General features: G+C 42.9%; 2 long non-coding RNA genes and 1 pseudogene across 3 annotated transcripts in view; 2 read left to right on the top strand and 1 right to left on the bottom strand.

The window, feature by feature from the left end:
* LOC148055462 (terminal uridylyltransferase 7-like) overlaps positions 1-5,542 on the bottom strand; it is a 100,225-nt pseudogene extending 94,683 nt beyond the window's left edge. The window contains exons 1-2 of the transcript XR_015705391.1: positions 5,115-5,542; positions 4,025-4,182 (exon numbers count right to left, since the gene is read on the bottom strand). The product of XR_015705391.1 is annotated as a terminal uridylyltransferase 7-like (transcript). The remainder of the gene's footprint in view (positions 1-4,024; positions 4,183-5,114) is intronic.
* Positions 5,543-5,789: 247 nt separating this feature from the next.
* Positions 5,790-12,254, top strand: LOC148055461 (uncharacterized). Its single transcript, XR_015705404.1, has 3 exons — positions 5,790-5,859; positions 7,321-7,420; positions 11,580-12,254. It is a non-coding gene; the product is annotated as an uncharacterized LOC148055461 (long non-coding RNA).
* Positions 12,255-13,365: 1,111 nt separating this feature from the next.
* On the top strand, positions 13,366-19,002 carry LOC148055460 (uncharacterized). The gene is made up of 3 exons (XR_015705380.1): positions 13,366-13,887; positions 17,805-17,977; positions 18,966-19,002. It is a non-coding gene; the product is annotated as an uncharacterized LOC148055460 (long non-coding RNA).
* The last annotated feature ends 3,181 nt before the right edge of the window (positions 19,003-22,183 follow it).

The following is a 22,183-nucleotide window of genomic DNA, read 5'->3' as shown; positions in this document are numbered from 1 at the left end:
CCTCTACTCTTCTCACCAGGAAGAGTGCCACCATAGCCAATCTCCTCTCTAGCCTTGCCGTTTTGATAGGGAGTTGTAAGCGCTGTTTGGTTTTTCTTAACACTTAAGAATCTCCCTGCACAACACGAGGTTGAAGCAAGCAGAGCAGATTGCTTGGTTTATATATACACGCTGCTTAGCTCTTCCAGAGCTGATTTAAGCCATAACAAAACCCAGATTTAGCTAAATGAAGTTGAGACTCTCGCCAGCTGCAACTGTCCATTGCCCTGAAATTCTAGAGTTACTGAGCATATGAGAAAGTAAATCCTTGGAGACAAGGTATAAGGTGAAAAACACAAGTTCTGGTGATCCTTAAATCCTTTTTAAGATAAAACTAGCTGCCAACAGACACAGAAGGCTGTCAGTTACTTTGTGAATGTGAGAATGTAACTAATAAGCACTGCCTTCAGTACTCAAAGATGAAAGTCTCCTCCAGATATCTGCCAAAATACTCCCCCCACTATGTTATCAATTTAGTAACAGCAAGTCATTTTTCTAACTTAAAAAGTTGCAATCCATCATCCTCTCTGCATCACTGCAAGAGTCCTGCTGAGAGAGTATCTCTCTCAAAATACTTCCATATTTAGGATGTATTAGACCTTATTAGAACATAAACCCTCTTTCTTTATGTAGAATTACAAGTAATGTTGGTGATGCTTGTCAGGGATATTACGTTATCTGGCCATTTTATATCAGCTTCAGTCTCTGATTTCCTATAGTCATATGGAACAGACAATGAACAGATATACTGCTCCCATTTAGAGCAGTAATATGGTTTTTTTTTCTAGAAAGGAGTAAGGCACTATTTTCAGCCTTTACACTTCTTGTATGCGCATAATTACCTGTGACCCGTCACACTCAATCCTGATCTTTTCTCAGTGAAACTTGCAATGTCTTAGTACTTTCCTAATATCCATTAATTTAGGCTTTCCTTCTCTCTAATCTTGTGATGATGTAAACCATAATCACGGCTATAAATTTGGAGAAAGAAATACTAACACCAGGAAATTACAAGTATGAGCCGCATCAGTATACTTGTTCAGCAGTGCAAGGGAAACCATATCTGTCTCTTACTCAGACTTAAAAAACACTTTTCATTTTACCTAAATTAAGTTGTGCTATTTCAGCGGAGCTTGGACCTCTCTACAATTTGATTTTATTTAACCTAAGGCAGAAGTAAGCTCTTCAGGGAATTTAAAGTCTCTGATTTTTGATTTTTTTTTTTTTTTTTTTTTTAAATAGCCCCACCACAGCCTGGTAAAAAGTTAACTGCCACAAGATATTATTACAATCAAGAATTTAGCTGGTCTCAAGAAAGAAAATACAAACCTTATTGGTTCAGGGCATAAAATCATAGAGGTTGGAAATAAATGTCCTCCCCAGTTAGATTATTCCATAATTATTTACTGGAGTGTTTCCCACACTCTCCTTGGGAAAAATATTTTGCTACTAGACATGGGCAGAGGAAGAACTCTCTCCTCACCAATGAACAGTGAACACAAACGGCATTCAGAATTAAATTCTGACTTTCTAATGTTTCCACTTTAAAACAAATCCAAAGACTTTGTGTATACTTTTGGGTCAAGTTTCCAAATGCGTAAGCAATCATTTTACACACAAAATTTGTGGGAATACATTCTGTACATAAATCACTCAAAACACACATGCAGTGCCTCACCAATTATCACAGTTACATCCCTTCTACCTTTTTCTACCACAATTAAAATGCCCGCCTTTGAAATTTTGTCCAAGGAGCACATTGCCTTACAGTGCACAGCACTTGTTACCCCCCAAAATCTTGACGCACTTTGGGAACACTATGTATGCAGTGCCATGAATGTCAGTTGCAAATAAATAAAAATTTAATAAATAAATAAATAAATATTTTCCCCCTAATTCTCAGCACTGCAACTAAAGCTGTCTCCTTCTTTTTGACAATGTCAGTATTTCCATAGCTGGGACTTTTACTAATAGTTGAGAAATAGAATCCACTTGGCCTTGCACAGCTGGATTACTTTTACAGTACCCACAGCAAATGCCCACAGAACATACATGAACAGTATGTAACCACTATTTTTAATTATAATCATGATTCATAGTCACCAAATGCCCAATGAGTTGAGGTTGCAATAAAACTGAAGGGCTGAGATTCAGTTTCAACTCAAAGGACACCAGTGCAACCTCCTGCCCTCCAGCACAGGGAAAGGCAATCACCTCACCCTGCTGTTGATAACCACAAGTCTAAGCTCAGTAAGTTTCCAACTTTGTGCAATACACTCTACCTACCTGGAGGAAAAAAAGACTGCTGGCAGCACATCACATCACAGCTTCCAGCTCCTCAAAGCCGTTTGCACTAACACAGTTACAATATGCTGAGGAGGAAAATGAACCCTGCATCCCCTTCCTATCAGCCTTGGCTAGTGCAAAGTCACAGTTGTAGGAACAGTGATGAGGCTGATAAAGCTCACATGAGGGGGATCCAAGCAAGTACAGTTTAATCCCATAAGGGTTGCAGCTGCTTAGGGAACTTTTAAAATACCCTTGTACAGCTGTAGCCATAAGTTGCCTTTTGTGTGCTCTTGGATAGACGATTATAACTTCTCATTCTGGCTCCTGCCACATTAAATCTATGTCTGCATCATATACAAGTTATGTTATTGTATCACACAACCTGAGGCTGCCTTTGAAGACCACTCTTATCGCAGACTATATATAATGCAATAGCTCCTTTGTTTATTGCCCCCAAATCTGTACCAAGCTACTGTTAAAGGTTGCCATCAGATTGTGGCTTTTGTATGTGGCTTTTGATCTATAAAACCTTAAACAGCATGAGATGTATGCCTATGAGTCATTTTACTCCCTACTGAAATGCCTGAGAGTCATTTCAATCGCTTGTCCAGAATTACTGAGTTCCCAATGAACCTCTCCATGTGGATCTCTCACAACAATTAATCATGTCCCAGCACATGGTTTTGGCTTTCCAGTAGGCTACAAACTCTACTCCCTTAGGCTTTTGGTGAAGCGGACAAAGGGGGAGGTTTGGAAAGTTTTGTTCTTTCCCTTAATAGGGGAACATAGTTGATACTGTTACAAGCTTTTTTCCAATTTGCAAATTCCTGTTTACACACTGCTCCCATGCTATGCTTTAAGAGCACTGTATTTTACAAAACAAGAAGTAAAAACTAGCAGGAAGAAATCTCAGAGGGTAAGAAACAGCATTTAAGATCTCCAAGGAACCTGAAGTATTTCTATGTTATGCTTTTCCTGGTACCAGGGCTGGGATGATGTACTACCAAATACACTCTGCCACGTGTCTTTACAGACAAGGTATTGCTATGTGTCTTGGGATACCAAGCTTGTCTTCTCATTTGGGGCCTCATTGATGAGCAAGGATGGCTTAAGTGAAGATGGCCGATACAGTTATTTCTCCTAGCTGCCCCTCTCATCTCTGCTGCATTAGGTCTGTGCTCTTCATCAATGATCTCCTGAACTTAAAGAAAATCCTGCATCTTACAGAAAGGCATTTTAAAGTAAATAATCACCAATTTCAGTTTACCTTCTAATGTTGCACTGCGAACTGTGACCCTTCTGATTACACATGGGTCAAACAACTGTGCATCGGCAACAGCAGTATCTGGCAGAGGGTCAGACCTGAGCAAGAAGGTAACAATTTCTCTAGCTATCTAATTTCAGTTGGCTGCACAATGTCTGCCAGAAACATCAAACATCTGAGGAACAGGATTAGGTGAAACCCCCCCCCCCCCAACCCCAATCAGTCATGCCCAATAGTTTATACAGCCGCAACTTGCAAAGAATTTTGGCCACAAAACTCCCCACTCTGCTGCACAAACAGCATAATCAGCAGCTACTGTCACCTGATTAACTGCCTCTCAAAGCAGACTTTAGCAGTGTTCAGCCAAAGTTCAGTCTGTAATCTCACTCACTCCCAACACAAATGACCTTGAAGCGTGTTATCAGAACAAACCTTTGGGTGGGGTCCAGCGATAGGTCCCATAGAATGTCTGAAGAAGGAGGTATTCAATACCATCAGTGACCTTTGAAGATGGTGCTGACTGCAGCCTCCTGTAGATGATCAAGCCACATGCTCTCACAGCCATGCTCCTCTGTTAACTGCATGGAGAGCTGTGGAAGAGCACAGAGGATCAAGCAGGAACAACATACAACATGGAGCTCAGACAGACTAGTTATATTTAGCCAGGAAACGTATCTCAGCATGGGCTAAAAGTCATCCATCCCTTTGTAGTTACTAAACAATTAAACTGCATCTTAAGAACTATGTCTGAAATGTAAAAATGGAGTCCTTTCCTTTTAAAACCAGGAAGCAGGAACCTATATAAAAGTTCTAAAAAAGTTATCAAGAAGCATGAAATATGACCTGCATGGCATTTCTTTGCAGATGATACATTACAAATCATAACATAAGGAGAAAAAAAGAAGTGATAGAGCAAAAGGAATGCCAGCAATTCCCACTCTGAAGTTTTTCCACTGCAAAAAGATAATACCTCAACATTACTGGAAGTGGCATACAGAAATAATTACCCAACACAGATCCCCTGCAGCAGAGAATTCCTCAAGATGTCAGTGCAGAGCTGAAAAAAATAGCAACGGACAGGCTCTCTGTTGTCTGGGCTAGACATGAGGCTGTTATACAAAACTAAAAGCTTCTTGGCATACACATTAAGCACTAATGTGACGTAAATAGCAAGGAACACGCCTCTTAAGTGACAAATATTGTAATCAATAAGCTACATAGCCAGGACAACTGATCCTGTACAGAAAAAGACAGACAGCAATGAAAATGAGAAATCCATTTTAAAGAATATGACAATGCCGGTTCCAGGCAACGCTTTGTATTTTGACAGAACTGCACATTTCAATAAATAATACATTTACACAACACTGGTTTTCCCTGAGATGCCCAGTGAGGCATCGTGACAAACTGGGAAACCACAACAGAGTCTTCCACCAGCAACCAAGCCTCAGGATGGTGTTCAGCTGTCTTGGTTAAACGCCTCAATTAGTTTCTGATCAGCCATACCAAATATGACACTTACTATCAGCCACCAAACCCACGGGCAGCATAGGCATGAACTCTGCCAAGAGGCCGCGCAAGGCGGGAGACCAACACCATCTCCTGTGCGTGCCTGGAAACGCCGCACTCGGACGCCCAGAGCCTAGAAGGACAAACACCTCCGAGGGCTGCCAGGCCAGTGCCCCTCCCCCTCCTCCTCCGGCGCTGCCAGTCATTCCGGGGCGCCCACGCCCCTTCCCCCCCGCCTGCAGAGGATGGGCCCCCAGGTAGTGCCAGGCCCCTCCCAGCAGGCAGAGCACCCCCAGCACCGGGCTGAGGCGGGGGCACCAGGCCTGGCGGCACAGAGAAAGGCAGAGTCCCTCCAGGGCGTTACCACGGCAGCGAAACAGCCCGGAACACCGGGAGAACCGGCCACGAAGGGTCAGAACCCGAGCCACCCCCCGCCCTCAACTTCGCTTCCCGGCCAGGGAGTAGGCGGGTGCGGCGCACGACTGAAGGTAGCCTCAACCAATCACAGCGGCACAGGCGCCGGCGGCAGCTCCTCCCCTCTCATTCCGTGCTGCTTCCCCCTTCCGGCTTTCTCTCGGCTCCGCCCCCTCCGGCCGCGGAGACCTCAGATTGGTTTCTCCCCTCCGAGACGCGCCCCACACGCACCTCCCTCTCGCCCCATTCGCTGGCTGCGGGGGTGAGGCTGCGCGCGAGCGTTTGAAGCGGGAAAGGCGTTGTTACTATGGAGACGTGGCCTAGTCACTCTAGCGGCGCGGCCGGTGAGTGGCTGCGGGGGCCGCGGACGGGGAGGGTGCTTGCCTGCTATGAGGTGAAGGGGGCGGCCGCGCCGGGGGAGGGGGGGAGTTGTCCCGGGAACCGTCACCCTCCCCGGGCGGCGGGGCAGTGCCGCAGCTTCCCTCAGCCCCGTCCCGCTGTGGAGCCCGAGCTGGCTGCGGTGAGGTCTGCTGAGCCGCCCCCTCCTGCGGGCTCCGCCCGGCTCTAATGCGTGTGGGCAAGAGAGGGAAGAAGAAGAAAAAAAAAAAAAAAAAAAACCACAAAACAAACAAAACATGGGGCGGGAAGGATGAGAGGAGAGCCCGGCGGGGCACAGGGGTGAGGTGGCCGCTGCGGGAGGGGCCCAGCAGCTGGCAGAATGCAGTGCCCCTGTTTCAGCCCTACACTTCTTCCAGTGGGTGAAGCTATGAGGTTCCTCAGTCTGGGACTAAATTCAGTGAGGGAAGCTATAAATCCCTATGGGGCTAAATTCAGTAACCATGTCCCCCCTGAGTCATACAGTGTAATCCCAGGTGCACAGTGGTTTGTTTTGATACAATTATAAAATAAATATTGAAAGCCCTTTGGTAAATCTTGCTGGCAAGAGAAGCTCAGGCACAATTTTCAAATAATCAGCATACTAATATAACTCAGATTATTTTCTTAGTGTGCAGTTGAATATTAGACACTTCCTGTTTCCATGCAGCTGTTGTTTCAAGCAGTTGTTGGGGATCAGTGTAGGATGGAGTCTCTTCTGCTGAGGTCACCAGACTATACTTAGTATGAAGGAATGAATGATTATTAAAAATAGTCTTGCAAATTGCAAAATATTCTGTTTGGAAACAGAAAAAACCCAACATTTAGTTGTTGGATTTAAGTCTGTTTCAAAGAACATTGAAATTATTTGTAGTTCTAGTAACCGACTGTGTTAGGTATGTCAGTTGCAAAGGATGTAGGAGTGTTGCTGCAGGGAGAAGACCTTCAAAACAGGCTGCTACAATTGTTCCAACTAGCAACAGAACATTTAATACTGTGTTGTGTACATGCACAGGGAGTTGCATAGTGTAATCCTATGATCTTACAAAGGGATCTGCTGCAATGATCTATGAATGTTTCAAACAGTGTTTCACAGATCCCAACCTAATGCATTAAACTAAAATGATGAACTTGTGTTACAGTAGAGATTATCTCTTATTATGGAGCTTGCGCTTATAAAAATACAACTGCATCCTGACCCTGTTCTTAACAGGAATACCATAGTATCCAAGGGATGGGGTCAGAATGATTAAAGGTAAAGCATTTTATGTGGTGCTCTGGAAAAGCAAATTAGCCATTCACTTCTGGAGAGCTAAATCAGATTTGGCTTTGGATCACAGTTTAAAAAGAGCTTAATGTTCAGATGAATAAGAAATAAAGATGGATGACTGGTGACATGAGTTAATAAGTTTCCCTTTTCTCTTTTGTAGGATTGCCAGTAAAGATTGGCTTCGTTCTGGTCTTCTGCTTCTATACCGCAAAAACCAACAAACAGCTTGGCACAGAGACTGTGCTGAAGACTTATTTGGGGTAATGTGGTTACAAGTAACACATACAATACACTGGTATAGATGTGATCAGGAGAGGAAACATACCTATCTGCTACATGTATTTACAAATTTTATAAGTTCTTAACTTTTGTTTTTTATAAGGTATCTGTAAAGCAAAATTACATAATACAAAGTGATAGGCAGGAAAACAAGATGCTGTTTAGGTTCTGTACACTGATTAACAATTACTACTTTTATCAGATGCCCTTGAGAATTGTTCCTAATAAAATTATTTAATGATCAGACCAGAGTTTATGATTCAGAATGATTTTCTTAGATTTTTTGCAGAATTAAATGTATAGTTGCATTAGTTTGTGTTTTTAAGGTTAGGAGTGCCACATAAGGTTTCTTCACTTTGCCATGACTTAATTTCCCTAGTTTAAAATATAGATATAGTGATACTTGTGTCATGTCTCAGTGATGCCACTCAAGAGTATCAGTGGAAGAAGTCAGCTAAAATTGTCAGATAAATATGAGTGAGCTACAGTGGGATAACAGGGCATATGAGTGCTATTCAAGTGAACAGTGCGCTGAGATCTTTAATATATCTTTAATATCTTTTATATTTTTATATATTATATATATAAAAATTATATATTTAATATCTTTTAATATCTTTAATATATCAGAGGTCGATCCAATAAGGATCAAGATATAGTGGTCTAAGGCTGCTTTATTCTTAAAACAGTCTATGTAGGGATTTTATGTGATTTATCTTATGCGTAGTGACTGACACTCGCTGAGTATCTTTGAAGGCCAGCCTTTTCTCCACTTTGAAAAGTGCATTGAGAATGAAAATATCTGTGTAAGAGCTAATTAATAATTAAAAGCATTTTAAAATGGAGGATCAGCTCCTAGGGCATAATTTTGCAGTAAGTTAATTTTCTTCAGAATACATAAAATGTAACCGCTGATTTCTACTATTTACGCCTGTTTTTTCTTTTTTTCCCCAGCTTTATGACCTTTAAAAAACCTCTGTTACTGAAACAGAGGAGTTCTCTGATGACAAGCTATGATCTTATTCTGTGCTTTGAGTTGGTCCCTTTATATAAAATTCTAATGCTTTTTTACAATAAGTACTTATCCATTACCAGCATCTGTCAGCCTTTTAAGATCTTTGTAAAACTTCTTTGCATAAGAAATAAGTTGTAGAGAACTCAGGTTTGCCACATAAAGATGATAGGCTAACTGGTCCCTTGTTCAGACATCCCACATGTTCCAACATCACACATGTTCCAGCATTAAGGTATATCATCATTAACTGTTTCTCCCTCACTGCTAGCTTGTGTATTAGTAAGTAAAGATGCTCTGGACTTCACTGACTTCACTGTTTCACTGACCAGCTTCAGCAACTTCTTGTCAGAGGAAAAAGCAGGACCCTTGTGTGAGAGGAAGGTGAAAAATTTCAAAGTGAAGCTGAATCTTTCTGTCAGCTAAAATGAGAAGGGCAACCACTGAACAGCAAAAAATTACAAGCAACGTTGTAATAGAGATTGAGTGAAAAGTTGTTCTTAGCCTGAGACTTATCTGACCTTATAACTGGGTGCTCATAGAGAATTATACCTCCGTACTGACTCACTTCTTTCTCAAAACATGTTATATCCAACTATTTTAAGACTTCTTAGGCTTTTCTCTCGATCCTGTTTTCAGTGAAGCCACCCATAGTTTTGCGGGGATCAAGACCTGGGCTTTGATATTAAACTACCACGCTGAAGAATTGTTATATTTTTCTGCACCAGGACAGAGTGTTGTCTCAGGTGAACAAGCGAAATTAGGTCCTGACAATAACTGAGGGAATGCTGGTTGTTATTCATTGTAAAAAAATGTAAAAGTCCTCTCTTTGCCAGAAGATGGCATTATCATTAACAGTTTAGGATTCTTGAAAACCTACCAATACTCCTTTTATTTCTTTAGAAAGCCAATTTATTTTGAAGAATTGATATATCTGTTTTCGAAACTGTCTTCAGGCACAAAGAACTCTACAGTGTTGGATGAATTAAGGTATTCTTTTTATCGGGAGAACAGCACTCCATTCTTTTAGAGCATTGCCGCTTAAAAGGCCAGAAGGGTTTCGCTAACTGCAACTCCCCTGAATTCTCTTGTGTATGAACCAGACCAAATCTTTTAGAAAATTGTCTACTCTTGAGTTTTAAAGTTATCAGAAATGTTGGAACCCATCACCATGACCTTTGCTTAATTTTTTCCATGGTTAATTAATTTGTTACTCCTTTATTAGTCAATGTTCAGTTTTCCGGGGTTGTGAAATTGCTGTTCTGTGGATGGAGAGACGCTGGAGTTATCTCCTGAAACCACTTAGATCCAGTAAGATTTATTATATCTAGGGAAGCAGAAGCAGTTATATTACTTCCCAGGCCAGCTCTCATTAAGAAGCCATTTAGTTGCTTACACATGGCACAGAGCCTTAGACAATAAGCTGTGCAGAGCTGCTTATGTGTCTCAGTACTAACCTTCTCATATGTTCTGCAGTACCTATATTACTTGGATTTTCCATATTTTGAGGATCTTAGTCCCTTGTTCCCCCCAGATATGGAAATCTGGCTGTACAGTCATTTCCAGATATTTAAATATATTTTGTTTAGTTTTTAATTAGAACCTTGAGCTTAAAATTCTTAGTTATATCCCTTTGTCTGTTGCTCTTGCTTTGGGAAGTGTATCCATTTTTTTTTCCTTTTTATCCTCTCTCCTGTGCTCAACATTATCATTCAAATAGCGGTTAACACAGAATTAGTTCTTGCACTGGTTTTTGGCCACTCTGTATTTAACTTAAGCATATATAATCTAGGACACAGAGTGAGAATAGATGAAAGAAATCTGCCAGATTGTTTTCATCTTTAACAGATTCTCAGTACTTTGAGATTGGTGTCTTGGCTTTGTGTTCTAGCTGCTCCTTTCATCAAACAAAAGAAGTTTCCCATGGCAGTGCATACAGTTACACAGGACCTGTACTGGTTTTATATTTTAAGTTACCTTACATAAGATATGCTTTTTTTTTTTTTTTTAAACATAACCCTTCTTTAAATGAAGTCTGAAGTTCCTGTGGAATTTTATTTGTTAGAGAACTTAGCAAATTGTGAATGCTTGTGAAAACCCTTGTACGTGCGTCATAGTTAGACTCTATGATCTTTGGGTTTGCTATCTTCTGTCGATTTTGATTTCCCCCTCCCAGGATCTAAGAATCTCAGCAGTGGCTCTGGCTTTACCTCAAGATTCAGAATCACATTACATACACATTAAATAAGTCCACCTACATACCAATGGTTTTGTCTTGAAGCTTGTGTTGACAGATACTTGAAGTGCTATAATTTTACCATTTTATGGGAGAAGTAAAAATATCTGCAGATACTAATCCATCTGGATACAGACAACTGCACAATGGATTGCTAGGGAGACATGAGTGAAGGAGCTGAAGGTTTTTTGGCATACCTTTCAGTGATGCATGTTGTTCTTTTGGGTTTCCCAAGAATGCAAGTATGGCGTTCCAGTAGCATATATAGATTTAGAGAAATTCTGTGTTTCAGATTTTGCAGAACGTTTTTGCTATTCTGTCAAGGACACCTAGAAATGCTCACAAGATTCATGACATACAAGAGAAAGTTACACAACAAAACTACAACTTTGCTGTAGTTCATCTATAAGATGAATGGTATTAATTATTTAGCTTGAGGTGAGGATGAATGCAATTTCTTCTCCTTTGGTTAGTTAACCAGGAATAGCTGAACCACATTAGACCACATGACCCGATATTAAATTGAGTATCTAAAATTAGGCATTTTACATTCTGTAGCTTGAGGACAGGGTTTCAGTAGCTGCAACATTCATCAAGTAGACATCAGGCATGTAGGAACTCTGTAGCAGTAACACTGCATTGTGCATTTCTTACACATTATTGTGTTGTGTGTAATTTTAAAATATAGTTTCATAGGTAAAATATTTGCTTCATGTTTAATTTATTTTTATTATTGTTATATTCTATAGTGTTTGGCAGTCTAGTGTGTGGAGTTTAACAAGCTAACTGCAGGTAACGGCATCTGGGGAAATGTGTAGTTTATTCATTAGTAACTTTATCAGATGTGATGTTTCATATGAGTCTAATATTTATTTTGTTTGATTTCTTGTAGGCTTTAGCTTGAAGATGGCATCATGCCTTTATGAATGCCTTTGTGAGGCAGAACTTGAAAAATACTATCCCCATTTTGCTGCCTTCGATCTTCAGAAGACTGATGAGATTGCCAAAGTTTCCATGAAACATTATACCAAACTGGGGGTCCACGACATGAATGACCACAAACGACTCTTTCGGCTCATTAGAATAATCAAAATTATGCAAGAGGAAGATGTTGTAGACTTAAGCAAGCAAGATTTTCAACCAAATGGCCTTTTCTTTCAGCCTCAGGTGACCAAATCAGGTCCCTGTACACAGCTGCATTTTGAGTCCTTCTTTGAAGAAAATGATGGAACACTTAAAGACTCTGAATCTGAATCATATGGTTCATCTGATTTCAGTGCTAATGAAGAGAAGAACAGTGTAGTGGAAATCATAGAATTATAGAATCATAGAATCGTTAAGGTTGGAAAAGACCCTTAAGATCATCGAGTCCAACCGTTAACCTAGCACTGCCAAGTCCACCACTAAACCATGTCCCTAAGTGCCATGTCTACCCTTCTTTTAAATACCTCCAGGGATGGAGACTCAACCACTTCCCTGGGCAGCCTGTTCCAATGCCTGACTACCCTTTCGGTGAAGAAATTTTTCCTAATATCCAATCTAAACCTCCCCTGGCACAGCTTGAGGCCGTTTCTTCTCGTCCTATCACTTGTTACTTGGCAGAAGAGACCAACCCCCGCCTCGCTACAACCTCCTTTCAGGTAGTTGTAGAGAGCAATAAGGTCTCCCCTGAGCCTCCTCTTCTCCAGACTAAACAACCTCAGCTCCCTCAGCCGCTCCTCATAAGACTTGTGCTCCAGACCCTTCACCAACTTTGTTGCCCTTCTTTGGACATGCTCCAGCACCTTGATGTCCTTCTTGTAGTGAGGGGCCCAAAACTGAACACAGTACTTGAGGTGCAGCCTCACCAGTGCCGAGTACAGGGGCACTATCACCTCCCTGGTCCTGCTGGCCACACTATTCCTGATACAAGCCAGGATGCCATTGGCCCTCTTGGCCACCTGAGCACACTGCTGGCTCATGTTCAGGCAGCTGCCAACCAACACCCCCAGGTCCTTTTCCGCCAGGCAGCTCTCCAGCCACTCCTCCCCAAGCCTGTAGCGTTGCATGGGGTTGTTGTGACCGAAGTGCAGGACTCGGCACTTAGCCTTGTTGGACCTCATACAGTTGGCCCCGGCCCAACGATCCAGCCTGTCCAGGTCCCTCTGTAGGGCCTTCCTACCCTCCAGCAGATCGACACTTCCACCCAGCTTGGTGTCATCTGCAAACTTCCTGAGGGTGCACTCGATCCCCTCATCCAGATCATCAATGAAGATGTTGAACAGGACCGGCCCCAACACTGAGCCCTGGGGAACACCACTCGTGACCGGCCGCCAACTGGATTTGACTCCATTCACCACCACTCTCTGGGCTCGGCCGTCCAGCCAGTTTTTAACCCAGAGCAGAGTGCACTTATCCAAGCCGTGAGCGGCCAGCTTCTCCAGGAGAATGCTGTGGGAGACAGTGTCAAAGGCCTTACTAAAGTCCAGGTAGACAACATCCACAGCCTTCCCCTCATCCACTAAGCGGGTCACCTTGTCATAGAAGGAGACCAGGTTAGTGAAGCAGGACCTCCCTTTCATAAACCCATGCTGGCTGAGCCTGATCCCCTGGTTGTCCCGCACATGCTGCGTAATGGCACTCAAGATGATCTGCTCCATGACCTTCCCCGGCACCGAGGTCAGGCTGATAGGCCTGTAGTTCCCTGGATCCTCCTTCCGACCCTTCTTGTAGAGGGGCGTCACATTTGCTAGCTTCCAGTCGGCTGGGACCTCCCCGGTTGACCAGGACTGCTGATAAATGATGGAGAGTGGCTTGGCAAGCTCCTCTGCCAGCTCCCTCAGTATCCTCGGGTGGATCCCGTCTGGCCCCATGGACTTGTGAGCATTCAGGTGGAGGAGCAGGTTGGTGACTGCCACCTCTTTGACAACTGGGGCTTCATTCTGCATCCTATCTCCATCTCCCAGCTCAGGGGCCTGAAAACCCTGAGGATGACCAGTCTGACTATTATGTTGGGAACATTCAACCACATGATTACGAGCTGATCAGATTAACTAGAAGAGACCTAAATACTTATGCAATATGCACAAAAAAATGACCTGAGCTGTCCCAGCTGTTTCTGATGATATTGGTCCTCTCCTGGGGGATTCTGAAGCTTCCATTATACAAAGAGTAACTCATATTTGAGAGTATAATTAGGGACTACCTCATTCCTGTATCAGGTAATAATCAGTCACCTTTATTTTACTATATTTCAAGTTAGTCATAATTAATTCTTTCTTCATTGGGGAGGAGAATCTCTCTTCATCACCTCCAAATAAGCAATCCTAACAGTACAGAAGTTGTACAGAGCAATGCAAAATCTTAAAGAGAAGGGAGAGATTAATAAGCACTTGTGACTCTAAGTCTGTTAGAAGGGAACGGTTGAATTTCACCAGTTGCTCCTCACCAAGATTGTCTAAGAATAGTCTTCATTGTCTTTCAGGATATAAGGCTTTGTTTTCTTGATGTTCTGGCTAGTCTTTCTTTCTCTCTTTCTTTCCATGAGACTATCTTGCAAAACATTATTTTTCAAAAATATGTTGATAAGTTTGTCAAGTTTTTCCCAGTAAAAAGGATGCATGCTGTGATGGCTATATTTGTTTATAAAGAAATTTCTGAACTGGAGCTTTAAAAAGAAACAGAATTAATATAACTGGGATGGGATACAGACGTGGTGGTCAGAGGGACGCCTTGCAGCTGCTCCCTGAGCACATTATCTGTAACTTTCGTACTTTTCCCAGTGTTTGGTAACAGAGGGGCTATGGTTATCTTGAAACCCTGGTAAATCTACCCTGGCAACATTTTTAAAGCACAAAATAATTTTTTCTTGATTCACCAGGCAGAGCTGCACCCCCCCCTACACACATGCTACCACCATCTAGCTCATTGCAATGCAGTCATGGCAGTTTTGTTTTAAAATGCAGTGAAGAGTGGTAGCTGTATGAGGTTGGGCTTGGTCTGGGAAGGCTGTGGTGAAAGATTTGGTATGTGGGAGGATCCATGGAGTAGGGGTGCTGGTTACAACTCCCATTGAGCATGCATGTAGCCTGGAGGGATAGATGCTGTTGCCACAGTGGAAAAGTACTAAGGTGAGACAGTAGTTAGAGCACTTAACCTGTGAAATGAAAGACTCGGATCTATAATTCCCCTGTGCTGGAAAGAATTCATTCCCACCTTCCAGAGAATCATAGAATCATAGAATTGTTAAGGTTGGAAAAGACCCTTAAGATCATCGAGTCCAACCGTTAACCTAGCACTGCCAAGTCCACCACTAAACCATGTCCTCAAGCACAACGTCTACACGTCTTTTAAATACCTCCAGGGATGGGGACTCAACCACTTCCCTGGGCAGTCTGTTCCAATGCTTGACTATCCTTTTGGTGAAGAAGTTTTTCCTAATATCCAATCTAAACCTGCCCTGGCGCAACTTGAGGCCATTTCCTCTCGTCCTATCACTTGTTACTTAGCAGAAGAGACCAACCCCCGCCTCGCTACAACCTCCTTTCAGGTAGTTGTAGAGAGCAATAAGGTCTCCCCTCAGCCTCCTCTTCTCCAGGCTAAACAACCCCAGCTCCCTCAGCCGCTCCTCATAAGACTTGTTCTCTAGACCCTTCACCAACTTCGTTGCCCTTCTTTGGACACGCTCTGGTACCTCGATGTCCTTCTTGTAGTGAGGGGCCCAAAACTGAACACAGTACTTGAGGTGCAGCCTCACCAGTGCTGAGTACAGGGGCACTATCACCTCCCTGAAAGTGTACTAACCTCCTACATATATTGGCATCTTAGTGCATTCTCTGTCTCCTCTAGAAGCTGAGACAAGGTGCAACAAAAAGGGCAGGATTTATAGTGCTGGAAAGTAAAAAAACAATAAAATATAACCTAATGGCTTAGAGGAGTTCAAGATTTTGAATCCTGTAATAGAGCCATGTTCTCCATTGTTCTCACTTTCTTCCCTTGTTCTCTTCTTTTTTCTAAGCACATTCTTCTGTGCCTAGTGTTATGGTTCATCTTGTAGGCTTTCTGCATCCTCCTCTTGACATGCCCAGCTTTCTCCTGTTTTGACTGTAGAGAGCATGTTGTGCATTCCGGGCTTGGGCCAGTCTGCTGACACTTGGGTTTGTGATTCCTGTTTTGCAAGTGCCTAGCTACTTCACTGAATCCATCCATTCCCATGTCACCTTGTGATTTGACCACTGCGAAGGCTAATGCAGTCTCATCTATGAGAAACATTGGAAAACAGTGGCATGATTTCAGATGGCAGAAAGATAAAGAGCTCTCTTAATATGTTTAAATATATTTTGCACTTGCCCACAGCAAATGGCTTGATTTTGACAGTAGCAGACAGGGCACAGTGATTCTTCTGATCTATTGTCTAATCAGGTTTCTAATTATCTGTTTTGAAATTTTTGTTTTTTCTAGTAATAAAAAATATATTTTGTTATAAAATATAATTTCCATTTAAGAAAGGTTAGTAGAAAATCTAAACTTCAGGTTCAGCATATAGAATTAAAATGCATTCTGTTCCCATACAAAATATATTCAATTAAATGTGTCTCTGTACTAGAAAGAATTTATGCCTTTTCTCTCATAAACAGAGCCTCCAAGTCTTCAGTTTTTCCTTTCTCCAAATCTTGCAATCAGTCCTTTCCCCTTCAAGCTCTTAGATCAAAACAGGCTCTTTCTATAGGTAACCAAATCCAGCCTCTGGTGACATGAGAATTAAACTTCAGAGCCTCTGAACAATTGTTGGACAACATTTGGTGCCCAGTGATATCCATAAGCTCACACTAGCTTATGAAGCATCTTATTTCAAGTATCATTGCCTTTCTTTTAAGGGGAAAGAATTTTCCATCTAAACACAGGGCCTGATCCTGATCTGCATAGGAAAGCCATACTAAAATTAACGGTACTCCAGTTACAAGTGAAGATTACTCATGTATAGTCTTTGAAGACCACATCTTGAGATTTATATCTGCATGTCATATGCTTCTGGGGAATCATGCAGTACAATAGCAATGATGATACTACAAGCTTGTAGTTATGAGATATTGAGTAACTTGTGGTTTTGGTTTTAATTTACGAGACGACTAGTATATGTCAGTTTTCAGTTGCTACATTAAGAGATTTTGGGAAGGGCATTTGGACAGCATGGCAGAAACACTACTGGGCAAGTCAAGGCTCGATTAAAATTAATTTTTTTCTAACAAATTGACATTCAAATCCAGGCTGAAGATCATTACTCATTTGTCTGAAGACAGCTTGAAAAATGGAAAGGTGGAATTAATGCATTTTGGTTGAATTCAAGCATATTCTGTATTCTGCATCACAAAATGCTTTACACAGCAGGTCAATCAATGAAACACAAAATGACCTCATGTTTCTGAGGTGTCTGGAAGGGAACTAAAGTAGACTTGCCAAAACACAAGAGCACAACTTTGCCTGTAGTCTGTAATCGCATAATTTTTTATGATAAAAGGAACAAATTGGATATAAGACCAAAGGGGAGACAATAACGAGATCAATATTTCAAATTTTCTTTGAGCTAAATAGGAACATGGTGATACTGTCTTGTTTCCTAGCGTGAGTCATTTACTTGTAACCTGTTTGACAGCCTATAATAGGAAGAATGAAAGTCAGTATAAGAGGAAAAGCAACTAAATGTTATACCCTCTCTCCTTTTCAAGATCTGTTCATATTTTTATCTGTACATAATTAAATGACTAATTGTGACTGCAAATAATTTCAGCAAGATTAATTTTCATTAAGTTAACTTGCATATTATGCCAACTTCAGTCACATGTTTGTGGACAACTGAAAATATGCCAGTCCAGCAACAAGCTCAGGGATGTAGCTGTATAAACACAACTATTTTTTTAACAGAAGTGCACAAAAGGCATCAGTCTATTTAGGAAAAAATGGCAGAAACTTCACCATGTAACAATGAGAGGTGAGGTTTTGTTTGGTTGGTTGGTTTTTGATAAGCCATTAAAGACAGAAACATTTATCTGATAAAGCTAACAAACCAAGTCAAATTTATGCATATTCTAGATTCTGTAGTAACCTGATTTTAAAATGTAAAACTACACTGTTGTTGTAGATCCGGTACTTCTGAGAAAGAGACTCCATGGACAGAGAGTGAAAAAATCAGAGTGCGTGTCTGAAAACATCCCCTAAGAGAGGAGCAATGTGGGGAGTTTAATATCATCACACTGAAAGATAAAGAAACTCTACTTCTTCATGAGAAGAAGGTGGTTGATCTCGCCCAAACAGGTAACATGCTCCACTTGAATGTTGTGTTGCTACGCGCTGTTGCTGCAGAATTGCCTGCTGCAGAGTCTCCTGATAGCTTTCCAGGGTACTTCAGTGAGGAATTCCCTTTTCACTATTTCAGCACTGTAGTTCTGTTTCAAGGAATCACATTGTAGAGAACTGCTAGTGCAAAACAACAAGATGTCTCAAACAGCCTTGGTGCTAAAACCAGAATGCAGAGCGACGGTCGCTAGGACCCAGGACCGGACAGTACCCTGGAGTGAGGGTGAGGGAGGGAACCCTGTGGAGACAGGGCGGCCTTGCCTCGGCCTCATTCCCCGTGGTCTGTGAAGCGTCTTATTCCCCCCCCCACCACCACCTACTGCCTGGGGGACAGTCCTGGTATCACTTCTCTTGTTTTGACTGTTAAGCTCCTCTTAATTCGACTGGTATCTCTGATGTAATTTTCCAATTAGCAAAACTACTAACTACTTGTGCCTTGGGAAAGGAATTTGGTAGGGAGCTAAAAGATAACGAACTGTGGAAAACTAACGGCTCTAGCCTTGAAGAAGAGCTAACAAGCCGATAAAAGGGAACATCTTGGCACCAAAGACTGGACGGTGGCCAGAGAAGCATGAAGTTTGATAAAACTGCAGTAACCGGGTGAAAGGTAAATGCTGCGAGGGAAGATCGCGACCACCGACTCAATTCAGGACCGAAAAGACTTGCCCCCCCACACACCTGAAAGGAGCATGCATGCTAATTTACATAGCAAGCGAGGCTAATTTAAATACAGTAAACCAATAGTGTATGAAATGTTAATCACTAACCAATAAGTGTAAATTTAGGCGGGTTTATACTAATCATGTAGCCTGATAAATGTGCTGTAGTTTGTATGACGGTGTGCGTGCTTGATTTGTGGAATTATCACCAAGCACCCTGCGCAGAATTGACATCTCTATAAGAATCTTCACTTCTCCTGCTTGTTCTTCTCCTTTTTTCTCACCAGATACCCCTGTTGGCAGGTCCAACGCTGGATCCAGGACTGGTGATTCTCTTTTCCTTCTCTCTCTCTCTCTTTCACTTTTCCTAAAGGTGATTAAGTTGTTAAAGTTGTTAAATTGTAGTCAAGTACTGCACGGCCTACCTTGATTTCCCATAAAGCCGCATAGCTGGGGTAGATATAATCGTGAGAGGGCTGGTGGGTATCGAATATTTGTACTCGATATTTGTCTCTATAGAAGCTTTCTATTAAAGCTGGTGTTTGTGTACGGACCTTGAGTGTTGGCCCACCTTAATCCACACCGAGAGGATTTGCGAATCTTTGTCACTCCTCCCCCCTCCTCCCCAGGTGGGACGTGACATTTTTAAATTGGCTCATGGACAGGATCCCCTCAGTGTTGGAAGGTCCTAAGGGGATACTGATTCTCCATCTGGCGAATGCAGACAGGGAGAATCGGGAAGTGACCTCTCAGCCATAGGCCAGCAGAGGTTCGAGCAGTGGCAAGTCATGACTACCTGGGAAATGTCGATGCTCGACTGCTCCCCGATTTTTGAGAAGTTGAAGGAGTACAAGGTGTGCCCTACACCACCTGGAATAGCTTGGGCTCACGATAATTGGCATGACCCTGAAACAGTGGTGAATCATATAGTCACCCTTGCGAAAGAGTAGAAGTGGCGAGCGGGTAAAGGAAAGGCTCTGGTGTGTGCTATATTAGGAGCTGCACTGATGGCAGCACAAAAGGAAAGGCATTTGGCGAGGCAGGCAGAAAGAGAATCAATTAGGTCTTTGCAGGACTAATGAACAGCGGAACGTGAGAAAAATGAAAGTTTACTGTAGTAAAGATAAGGGCTGGCGACCGGAAGATCACGTGCTGTACGGAAAGAGACTGTGTAGCAAACACTACACATCAAGGTTATCCCCCTAGATCTCCAGCCGACCCGGGCTTTATACCCCCAGCAGTAGGTGTGTCATGTTATAAGGGGCGGAGACAAGGGAGGGTCGACCCTTAACTCTTTCCGTACAGCACGTGATCTTCCGGTCGCCAGCCCTTATCTTTACTACAGTTTACAAAAACAACTGGAGAGTTCACAAAAACATAACTGTGGAGTGCAACGTCACCCAGCGGGCTTGCGCGGCTCTAGCGGATGCATTGAACCGAGAGAAAATCTTATGGTCTGAATTAGAAGAGAACAAGCGGGGGGTTTATGATTGAACAGATCGTGACTCAATTCCAGATAGTGAGCTGGGATTTTCAAGTTTGGCAAAGTTAGCCGAAAAGTCGGCATCCAATTCAAGACCTCTACACCCGCTCAAGGAATTGGAAATCAGTCAAGAAATTTTTTACCCCGAAACCAAAAAGGAGCAGGCAATTCTGAGACCATTAATTAAAACGGAGACCACCGAAGGCCAAGGTGGAGGAGCTCTGCAAGTCACCACCTGGACAGTGCCGTATTTGCCAGCCGAACTAACAAAAATCCAGGAAAAATATACTAGGCAGGCTCAAGAATCTGAGACTGAATATGTATGGAGAGTGTCATTGACCGTCGGAGACCGAGTTTTACTGTAAGAAGATGAGGCACAGGGATACTGGGGGCCCGGTGAATTTTTAACCACTGATGATCAAAGAGAGCCGTGGTCGTTAACTCAGCAAGCCACGTATTGGGCAGGAGGCTTAGACCCCCTGGAAAGAGGAGACCTGGCATGTATTGAGGCCCCCAATATAAATCATTTAACTGAAAGTTTACAAAAGGCTGCTTGCCTCCAGTTGATGCACAACAGGCGTTTAGTCCCTCAACAGCCTTCCCCAATGTTGCTAAATGCACACCCTGATAGAATGACTCCCCTGATCCAGGGTCTTCTGGACTTGCTGAAACTGTACATGATACAGCTGCAGGACCGTCTAAGGCATATGCTAACCCCAAGGGGGGGTGTGGGGGGTGGAAACAATGAGGAGGAGGGGCCATGACCTGGGGGGAGGTAGCCCAGGAACTGATAAATTATGGTAGGAGAATGGGTCTCACTGGAGCGGCTATAACTGGCTATAAGGGTGGAACAGCAGGAAAATTGCCCCCCCCCTCGGGCCTCAGGGGCAAGAAGAAACCTATTGTGGGCGGAGGGAATCGAAAAGGGAATTCCCCGGGAGTTAATGGATGGTGTGCCTACTATGGCCTTAGAGAAGCTCGTGTGAACGTGGAAAGACAAATGGAAAGTACCCCTCCAAATTGACCAGCCCACTAGAGAGAGTGTGAGGGCGGAGCCCTGATCAAACGACATTGTGGGAGGTGCCTCCAAGGCACCTAACGCCCCTGAAAAGGATTTGATTGATCTTGGGATGGGAAACTGGATGCATGGTCCCCAATAAGTGAGCCAGGGGACAGCCAGTGGGTCCATTTGAGAAGGCTCACAGAAAACAATAAAGGGGACTTGTTAATTACTTTTCCCCTTGGTCCCTTTAAAACCCCAGTTACTTTCTTAGTTGACACAGGTGCTCAGATGTCAGCACTTCGGGCGGATGTCACTAATCGCAATGGCGTAGTTGCCGATAAAAAACAAATTTGGGTCACAGATGCTTTTGGAAACTAAGCCACAGCCAACGGCTCGAGTCAGATGCTGGTTACCGGGAGACACATCTCCTGTTGAGGTCACGATGATATTGGGTACTTTGCATATGAACATTTTAGGACCTGATTTATTGAAGGGGAGGGCATGGATAGACTCAAAAGGAAGGGAGTGGAAATTCGGACTCCCCATGGTTTCTGTAAGACTTTTACAACCGGCACCTGCGCTCCCTCCTTCCAAAATCGTTAATGTCAAACCGTACCCTCTTCCCTTAGGGGCCTGAGAGGGTATAACCCCTGTGATAATGAAGTTGCGAGAGCAAGGGATAATTATTCCAATTCACTCACCTTACAACTCCCCAGTATGGCCAGTCCGCAAACCCAACAGAAAATGGCGATTAGCAATTGACTATCGGCGCCTAAATGCCAACACAGGCCCCTTGATGGCTGCAGTGCCTAACATAGCCGAAGTGCTTGCAACCATACAGGAGCAAGCGCATCAGATTTTAGCAACCATTGATGTGAAGGATATGGTTTTTATGGTTCCCTTACAGGAAGCCAACAGAGACCGCTTTGCCTTCACATGGGAGGGTGTCCAATTCACTTTCACATGTCTCCTCCAGGGATACCGCCATTCACCAACCATTGCGCACTATGCACTAGCAC

The sequence above is a fragment of the Nipponia nippon genome, unplaced genomic scaffold (assembly GCF_047370975.1).
Source record: "Nipponia nippon isolate SJK-2023a ecotype South Korea unplaced genomic scaffold, ASM4737097v1 scaffold_22, whole genome shotgun sequence".
Taxonomy (NCBI): domain Eukaryota; kingdom Metazoa; phylum Chordata; class Aves; order Pelecaniformes; family Threskiornithidae; genus Nipponia; species Nipponia nippon.
The sequence above is the reverse complement of the archived record's forward strand: the minus strand, read 5'-3'. Positions and strand labels throughout refer to the sequence as shown.